The 9,846-nt window shown below is 54.0% G+C and overlaps 1 long non-coding RNA gene across 1 annotated transcript; it reads left to right on the top strand.

Moving 5' to 3' along the window:
• The first annotated feature begins 3,222 nt into the window (after window positions 1-3,222).
• Window positions 3,223-9,451, top strand: LOC138923404 (uncharacterized). Its single transcript, XR_011436960.1, has 4 exons — window positions 3,223-3,755; window positions 4,514-4,892; window positions 7,190-7,429; window positions 8,433-9,451. It is a non-coding gene; the product is annotated as an uncharacterized lncRNA (long non-coding RNA).
• Window positions 9,452-9,846: the final 395 nt, after the last annotated feature.

Raw genomic sequence — 9,846 nt, 5'->3', positions numbered from 1 at the left:
CTCTTCCTCACTCTTCAGTCGACCGACTCCAGCTCATCTTTCAGCTCGCCCATCACCTCCTCCAGGAAGCCTTCCCTCACTTGCCCATTCCCCACAACAGGCTGGCCACACCTTTTATATATTTCTGCTGGATCCTGTACTTCCGTGAGAGATACCTTACCAAATTATTCCATCGTTTTATTTCTTTTGGCCTCTCCCATTCTCTTCCTGGGCGAGGTGCTGGAGAGACAGACAAACAGGACATGGGCCCTGCCCTCGTGGAGCTCTGGAAGTAACTGGGGAGATAGAGTTATCCACAGCCAACCACAGAGGTGGGCCCCCTGTTACAGGGGGGAAGAGCGAGGCACCCATGTGACAGCAACGCTCCAAGGAGCCAGAGATCGTGCTGAGCTGGAGAGAGGGCTCAGGGCAGCAGCCTCCTGCAGAGGGGCAGGGAGAGTAGACCCCACGCCCAGCAGAGGGGGCCGGGGGCTCCTCCCGGGGAAGGCAGAGGTTGCCTGGGGCCAGCTGGGACTCCATCCAGCCTAGAAGTGAAGGAGGAAGTGGCAAGGTGCATTTGCATTTTAGAAAGATGTCCCTGGAGAGAGTGGCCTGGAGGGGGCGGACGTGGAGGCTGGAAGGCCAATTAGGAGGCTGTCAAAATATTGTAATTCCAAACCACCTCGTCAAACTGCTGAGCACGGAGGAATCTCGTTAGTAAAAACAAGGAGAGTTGCTCCCGCCCCTGAGATTAAAAAAGTCTAAGTTCAACCTAATGGTTCCTTTCAAACGTTTTACCAGTTTTTAAAATTTTATCTTTTCCCCCCACCTTTTGTTTCTGCTCATTTCTAGCCTTCCCTTCCTGTTCTCTGTCTCCTCCTTGTTTTTTCTCTTTGGATTTTTGGACATTCTGCGTATACCTTGTTTTCAATTTTTAAAGTTTGTCTCTTTCACTACAAGGCCCACGGCTCTGCCTCCCGAGGCTGGACAGACCTGGGTCCGGGAACCACCTCTGCTTTGCTCTGTGACACCAGCCGAATCCCGCGCCCATTAGTAAAAGCAGACGTTTGCAGTCCCTCCCACAGAGTTGTGAAAGCAAGATAATACTCAGAAAATGTTTACGAGAATGCTGGGTACGTAGTAGTTAGGATTATTGTTTTTAACATTTCCTTTGAAAAAAAAAAAGGGTCCGTTTTAGTTTTTTAAACAACCCAGGCAAAGAGGAGATGCTGAAGTGATCAACAGCAGGGGGAATGGAGACACAGTAGACGACATCTCCTAATTCACGACTGCCACATCTAGGAAGAAAACATGTCTTCCCAAAAACACCATATGTCTCTGTTTCTCTATGGAAAGATGACGCTGCCATTCACCCAGACAGCCCACGAGAGAAAGAGCGCGCCAGGTGAAAAGACCATGCATTTGGATGGGCCTTGTTGGGGAGATGCCAAGGGCGGCCCAGCAGGAAGTCCTGGAGGGGGTGGGAATGAGAACTCGCGGGAGGATGGGCTCAGAGAACAAGACGAGAGGGTGAAGCCCAGGGCGTGGACGAATGTCCTGGGTCCTGGAGAGAGACCCTGGAGGCAGAAGGGAAGACAGTTAGGAGAGCAGCCTATAGGATGGGGCCAAGAGCAAGTGCAGGGGTGGGGCGGGGAGGGTGGAGGCAGGGTGCATATTCATGCTTTCAGTAAGTTTGGGCACAAAGAGAAGGAAAAACTTATCTCAAAGCTGGAAATCTGCCTTTGGGCAGCACTGCTGTGCTGGAGGTTTTCCGTGCCCTCCGACCCACTCCCCACTCTCCTCCGCTGACCCGCAGGAGCACACCGGCAGCTGGTTTGGCCAATAGGGAGCCCAAAAGGAGAGAAGAGGGAGGGAGGGGAGTGGTGTCCCGTGTCTGTTCCCCTGGCTCCTTCAGGGCTGTCGGGGCTGCCTGAGTCCCTTGAGCGCAGGTCCCAGTCCTGCCTCGTGCCCTGTCCATAGCCCCCGCCCCCGTCCTGGTTCCAGGAACTGCGCCCTCCCCTCGCAGCTTCAGGCCTGGAAGTGGAAGCGCCGTCTGCTGCTGGCTGCCCCGGGGTCCTGCATCGTCACTCTCCCCACACGCTGCCCAGTTCTCTGAAAATCGTTCTCCCACGAAACAGTCTTTTACAAAAATCTCGTCTTAAACTCAATGTGAGTGAGCGTCAGTTTCCCGCAGGTCCTGGCTGATGCAGGGGCCCCTAGTGGGGCCGGTCCTTTGGGACATTTCCTTCCCTTCTCTTGGGCCATCTTGGAAGGCCAGCCCCATGCCCATTCTACCCACTGCACGGGCTCACGGCCTCTCCAGTGCTAGCTGGAATCTTCCATGTTATCTTTCACACTCACATGCACATGTAGGGGCGTGCACACGCACACACACATGCACCATTCCTGCAGGCCAGCGCCACTATTCCCACTGTACAGTCTGAGTGAGGTCAAGAGCCTTGCGAAGACGATGTCCCTGGTAGGTGGCACAGCGTGGGTGAAGACCCAGCTTTCTCCAGCTCCCAAACCCCCTTCCACTCTCCCTCGCGGCCTCGTTGGTTGGTTTTGCTCACGGGGGTCCATTGGGGATTCCCCTAGGAGACCAGAATTTCACGTTTCCCTAACAAGGCAGGTGAAACGGAAGGTCCCATGTTTTAAGCGCAATTTTTTTTGTTCTTCATATGATCCTACTTAAGTTTTACGAGTAATATAAGAATACGTTAGCATTAGAACAGCATTTCAGAAATTGAGAACTTTATAAGCATGAAAGTTTCTCCTCACCCCCTTTAGAGAGCCTGTCCTCGCCCCGGCACGGCCACGGTTAAGATTTAACACTCATGCAACAGGGGACAATCAAAAATATAAATTAAGTATTGATAACAGTGCATTCTTCCCATCGACGTGCTGTGTCTTATTTTCCTTCAGTCTGGTTGAATGAAAACTGTTTCCGAACGTCCACCGCTGCTCTCCCCTCACCCTCGGCCGTGTCTCTGCTCCATCGGTTGGGTTACCAGGCACCAAATATTTTTTCTTTGAGTCAGCTCATTTTTTTTTTTTACTTTATCTTATCCTCAAAGAACAATTTACAGCACTGCCATCGATGGAAGTGCTTATTTCTCATCACCCTTAGAAGCCAACATAAAAATAAATGGGACAAACCATACACTGTTATTAAACTCTTGCGAGACGCCCAGCTTGCCAAAGGCTTCGAGCCAAAGTCTGTTCCGGCTTGTTAGCAGGGGCAATTTGTGCAAGTGAGAGAGGCGGTGAGGATGCTCTCCGCTGGCCCGAGTCTCCCTCCCGACGTCGTCAGGGCACTTAAGAAAGCATCACCAGGTGATTCTCAGTGGCCCTGAGTGCTCCACCAAAAGCCGTCTCCCAGGGCAAATGAGTCCCAGCCTGGGCAGCTCTGGCTGGGAGCTCTCAGAGCCCAAGCTGGGGGCTCTGAAGCTGGTGACCTCTCCGTGGGTCTCTGTGATTGCAGAGGGAAGAGAAGACCCCCCACGGGCATCTGCCCCTCTCTAAATTCTCCGCCCCGCCGCTCTCCGGGCCGCCATCTCCTGAGGAACCGCCCGGGGACTCTCCTCCTGCCTGGTGATCTGCTAACAAAGGGCACAGTTTTCAGTTCTAGAGTCAAAAGAGCTGGACTGGCCACAACGTCTGGCTGCCCCCCCTTGGATTCCATCCTGTAAGAGCACTGTGTTTCATCCCCTCCAGTATGGAGAAAAATATCCCATCCCAGAGTTGCTGTGGGCATCAAACAGGGCAAGATGTGTGTAAGTGCCACACAATTAAAAATAATTCTCCAGCTGTATAGACGGAATAAGGAGGGGAGGGAAATGGGAGGGACCTGTGGAGAGGGGAGGGTAGAAGGGAAGAGGAGGGGGGAGGGCGGGGGGGTTGGGGGGCCGGTGGAGTGGGGAGGGCAGACGCTGTACTTTTCTGTTTTGTAAGCAGTCTCGAGTCAGATGAAAAATATGCTCTTACCAGCCAAAAGATGTGTGAGTTCCGATTCTGCAAATGAGTATTTTAGTGTTATTCATGGTGGGTTTTGCTTCAGAAGGAGGATTTTTTCCTTCTTCTTTCATAGAAGACACAGAATCATCAAACCAGCCAACTGTCGGCTCGCCCCCGCCCCGTGGTGTGTGAGTCGTAACGCCACCGCGTTCCCACACCCACTGCCACGGGATCCCAGCGTTGCCCGCCCCACGCCGGAACCCGGCTGTGGCTTTCTTGGCGAGCAGGTCTGGCTCCTGCATGCGGCTTTGTTGGGAGTCGGGAAAAAGCCATCACGAGAATCTTTGGGTCATGGCATTGCTAGTTAAGATATAAGATATGACTTTTTCTACCAGGAGATAATCCACAAATGTCTATGGCAAAATTAAAACAGACTCATTCAGAGGGGATACCATAAATCGGCTAATTTCCAGAAAGCACTTCCCAGCTTGGAACTAGCTGTCATGCTCATCGTCCCCATTTCACATTAATAATCAGAGCTCTGCTAAACATATATCACTTTATTCCCATTTTACAGATGGAGAAATTGAGACTCAGAGATGAAGAGTTTGCCCAAGATGCTCACACGGTAGAGAGGCTGGAGGGAGGTCATAAATCCCACCTGAGAACCAGCCTCCCACCAGGCCCCGTGCTTCACTGGCAGCACAGCTCTCCTGAGCGTGGAGCCGGCAGGCGGCACAGGAGACACCTGGGAGCCCCGGGGACGCTGGCCCAGCAGGGCCGGAAGACTGGGAACACCCTGGGGGGGAGCAGTGCTGTGTCGCAGGGGAGCTGTCTGCTCCATCGACTTGTCGATTTGAGAGGCTGCGAGGTCACAGGGACAATGGAGGAAGTGGTGTGTCTAGACATATGTCAAATTACCCGGCTACAAGAATCCCCACCGGAATGTGCTCCACGTAGGTAATGACCTGGTGCTGCATTCACCAGGGCCAGGCTGTGCAGCTCGGCAGTGGGGCTGGGCATCAGGCCTGGTCTGAGCCGGCTGTGCCACCTTCCAGCTGTGGAGCCAGGGTGGCAGTGGTGGTTTGTTTTCTTGGTTCGAACCTCCTGGGGACTCAGGGTTGTCATCCGCAGACTGCACTGCCAGCAGCGAGCATTTGCCGTGCCTGGCTTCCCGGCAGCATTTACACAGCACTCGGCTTTGTGTCCTGCCTCCCGAGGTGAACGCACCCCATCCTCCCTCGCAGGAAGGCTGGAGGTAGGGGAGGCCTCTGGTGCGGAAGGAAGCCCCATGAAGAGGCGGGCTCCGGCTGGGCGGCGGGGGAGGCTCCGGCTCCAGGGGCAGCCGTGGCAAGCTTTCCATCACTACTGCCCAGTGCTGGCCTTCACTGCGATATCATCGCCCGGAGGCCTCGGCAGGCAGCCAGCACTGCTGCTGGTTGCAGCGCCCCCAGGCCTGGCTCCAGCCCTCCAAGAGCATTGGGGAGTGAAATTCCTAAATAAATTCCCCTTCTGCATAACCTTGCTCAGGTGGGTTCTGCTACTTGCAACCATAAAGCCGGACTTACCCACTGTCTCCCAAGGTCACTCCAAAGCTTAAATGAGATACTGATTGTAAATTGCTCAGCATGGTGCTCAGCACATAGTGGGATGAATGCATAGCTGTTGAGTGAATGAAAGAATGAATTCATGGAAAGCTCGTGGCAGGGCATTTTGCACCTAATAATCACTTACTGACTATGTGTTATTGTGACTGTGACTATTATTTATAAAATAATAACAATTCAGCCTTGAAAATAGCCACCAGCCTATGTGCCTCTGGGCAGCCAAAGAAAATGCATAACCGTGGTGATCGCTGGGGCCGACACCCCTCTTCCAGGCCGGGCTGTGTAAAATTGCATCTCTCCGTGCCCTTGAGCTGAGGCCAATTAAACGTGTGCAGAAGTGACAGATCTTCTGATTGGGAGTTTCCAGTCCAGGGGGTGACCTGCCATGACTTTGCCGGTGCGGCTGGTGAGGTGTGCGTGGTGGTGGAGTCAGGAGAGCAGGGCTTCCAGCCCACACCCTGTAGAGACACACGGCTTGGGAGAGAAACAAGCCTTTGTTGTCTTCCGCCACCACGTTCGTGTTGTCGTGGCAGCAAACCTCGTCCATCCTGAGGGATGGAGGGACCCCAAGGAAGACAGCACAGCAGGCTGGAGGGCCTCAACCTTTGTCCAGCAAGCCGTTCCTTCTCTCCTGTCCACGTGGGTCTTGAATGGGAATCTGCTTCCGGTTTGCCTCTACTGCGATGTCTGTGTTCTCTCTGCCGATTTTCTGACCCACAAAAAGGAGCTGGGGTGGGGGCGGCTCTGATGGGAATTGAATGCAGCCCCCGAAAATGCCCTGAACCGGGCTTCTCGTCTGCCTCCTGCAGCCCTTGTAAAGCTCTCAGGATAAACCTTCCTCTGTTTTGTCCACATTAAGAGGGGTCTTCTTTGGCTGTCTGTGGGGGCTTGCGTGGGACTCAGGGCGGCATCAAGTAGGACCTGCATCCCTTTAGAGTGTTATTTTTGTTGTGAGCGAAAAACGTTTGTTCACGAGAAACTTGGCTACTGAAAACGGCTGGTGCAGATAAATGAACGGCTCTCTCTGCTGGATGTTTTCGGCCTATTCCAGATGTGTCAACTTGCAGGCAAACAGGGTGTTCTCTCCTGCACCGCTGACCATGTGGCCAGCGGGTTGGAGAGTTGACATGGCAATGTCACACGGGTGCTGACAGAGCTCTCTGTGACCGCCACTCATCTCGGACAAGGTTCTGACAGAATGGCAGAATCAGTGAGCCCGTCACAGTGAGTCATTCACTCCGTGCCTCAGTGGCGTCGTGGACCGACTCTTGACTGTCGTGGATGGTGCACGAGGAGAGCGAGTGCATCGACCGTGTGCATTTGTTGAATGCTTGTGGGGATCTGAAAAAATGGATTTCAACCGCGTTTGGGGAAATGTATGTTTGGGAATTTTCCATACCAACAAACCACATGGTCAGTGGGCAGTAGCCGTCATGCTGCTGCAGCCTGTGGGTCTTTGAAGCCAAATAAGGGATCAAAAGCAAAAGTCTGTCACAGTGAAGAGTGGATGCTGACCGGTGGGAGACCTTGTCAACCTTGGTCCCTCGGCACCATTTTCTGTGCACCTCTGGCTTCTCCCGTCAACCTGCTCCCCCCGGAGTCTTTCTGGTCTCAGAAAATGACTGCCGTCTCCCTCCTTCCCACAGTTCAGATCTGAAAGCTTGAAGGTGCCCCAGCTACTGTGTTTTGCTCACATCTCACACCCGTGCGTCAGGAAACCTGGTCAGCTCCATCTTCGAAATTGGTCTGGAACCCCTCACTTCTCGTCACCCGCACAGCTGCACCTCGGCCCAGTCGTCACGTCCCCTGGACTGTTGCAGTCACCTCCTCACTGACGGTTAACCCCCTCCCGACAGTGCATTCTCACGTGGGAGCGAGACGTCCAGGTAGAACATAAGGGAGGTCCTGTTGTCCTCTGCTCACGATCCCACAGTGGCGCCCATTTCCCACAGAGTCCAGGCCGGGTTCCCACAGGCTCTGCACCAGTGGTCCCCAGACAGCTCCCAGGGCACACTTGGTGATGTCTAGAGACGTTTTTGGTTGTCACCATGTGGGGAATGCTACTGGCATGTAGTGGGTCGAGGCCGGGGATGCTGCTCAACACTCTGTGATGCACCAGACAGCCACGCCACAGAGAGGGCTCCACCCCCAATGTCACTAGGGCCAAGGCTGAGAAACCTCGACATACAAGAGCGTGGCTGTCACTACTGTTTGCTGTCTGGCTGGAATAGTGAACAGGGATGGGGCGTTTTTATGTAACCTCACTGAAAGTGGGCAAATCTGTCTGGTCTTTTCTCTGCCATCTCTCCTGCATGTGCGTGGGTCCTGGACAGGTAAGTGCCATCAGTCAGGGCTGCACTGAGCTGCAGCGAAGAGAACTCCACTGGGGCTGGCCCAAGTCAGGGCTCTTGTCCACTTGTTTGTTTGTTCCACCTAAGTGGCTGGAGGTCGGTATTTCAAGGCAGTGATGCCAGCCCCAAAATGCCACCATGGATCCAGGTCCTTGGGTCTTCCTGCCTTGCCATCCTTTATAAGTGACTGTCATCATCGTTGTCACTGCCTTGCTTCCACAATTCCTGGCACGTGGAAGGGAGATGGGGGAAGAGCAAAAGACCAACCATGTCTTTCTCCTTTTCCATGCCCTTCCAAAGTCCCCACCGGTTACTTCCACAAACAAGACCCTCTGGAAAATATAGATTTCAGTTGGACACATGGCCACCCTAAACAAAACCTCTTAGTAACAATAGTGGGAGGGACCGGGTGGTGTTTGCCACCCTTCTCCAGCACTGAATGGGGTGGCGCAAGTACTTTATGGGTTTGGTTGTGATGAACTAGGTCATTCTTGGGGTCCCCTGAGTTACTCAATCACACTGTCATTCTCCTGGTCAGCCTGCTGCCCGAACTGAGCATCGCATGTGAGCATATGGTCAGTGCTTCGTAAGGATTCATCTTTGACCCCACGGAACCCTCCATCACAGAAGCACAGGGTGAGATGGGTCTTCAAGGTCACCTTCCCCTCCTGTGGAACATCCTGGGAGGGTGTTTGCCTGGATTATCTCCAGTACTGGGGACTCACTCCCCGGAGGTGTCTCCAACTTCAAGGGGTCTCTGTTGCTTTATATTCAACTAGAATTTTCCACCCTTAACTCCACTCATGGCTTCCAACTTTGCTCTCAGAGGAGATGCCATCTTCAGTTCCCCGGTTATAGAAGCCCTTGGGTGGCTCTGGGCCCGGGAGAGTCTGCTCTGTTTCACAGGTGAGGACACCGAGGTGGGACAAAGCCATCTGGGTGGTGACTCAATGTTCTGCTAAGATCGTAGAGGCCAGGTTCAAAACCACACCGCACCCGTTCCCAGACATCAACGCCATAGCGGAGCAGGTCTCTGTGCAAGCTCTCAGCACCTACGTTCTCACCACCTCCCACTGTGGTCTGCTACGGGGTGTGGGGCTACGGAGGTGGAAGACACAGGCCCTACCCCCACAGGGCCCCCAGCCTGGTTGGGGAGGCTAACGGGAGTGGAAGGTGAGCAGGTCACTTGGAGAACAAGGAGGAAGTGAATGTGATCTGGCCTGGGAGCATCATGGAGGGTTCCCTGGAGTCGGTGATATCAACATCCTCAACCTCCCTTGATGGATGGGGGGCTCCCCCTGCTTCCAAGCAAAGGGCCAGCTCCCTCAAGTATTCATGCACGGGGTCCTGTGCACGCGATCACCCTGCAGGTGGCGTTGCCCTTGGCGTGAAGAAGGCGACGTGAAATAGCGCCCTCAGGGGGGTGAGATGCTCTAACCCTAGATGTTGGTGGCGGCTGCACAGCTCTGGGAATATACAAACATTGACTTGTACGCTTTAAATGGGGGAATGTTATGGCATGTGAGTTGTATCTCAATAAAGATGTTGTCAACAGAACCTCACCGTGAGATTTTTATCCTCCCACCCACACTGGGTGCTCACCCACAAAACCCAGCCAGTCCAGCTGGGGGGCGCCTGTCTGAGAGCCAGCCACGTCTCACGGCTGCAGGGTGCCCCCTGCCCCGAGCTGTGCTCATCTCTCTTATCAAGAGTGACCGTCACCACCTTGCCCAAGAAGGAGAACCCCTCTGCCTGGCCCCACGTCTGTTAGGTTCACACGGCGTTTTACGGACGCCCCAGTCCGTCCCCAGAGATTCCAATTCCCTTGCTCCCGCGTGCAGCCTGGGAGTGCGAGGGCACCCGCGTGCTTCCAGGGTGCAGCCCAGGCTGAGAATCCCGGGCGCCGTGCACATAGGAGTTTTACATCATGTGGTTATTTTCTCCAAAGCCAA

This window comes from Equus caballus, chromosome 3 (genome assembly GCF_041296265.1).
Source record: "Equus caballus isolate H_3958 breed thoroughbred chromosome 3, TB-T2T, whole genome shotgun sequence".
NCBI classification, from domain to species: Eukaryota; Metazoa; Chordata; class Mammalia; order Perissodactyla; family Equidae; genus Equus; species Equus caballus.
This window is presented reverse-complemented; position numbering and strand designations above follow the sequence as displayed.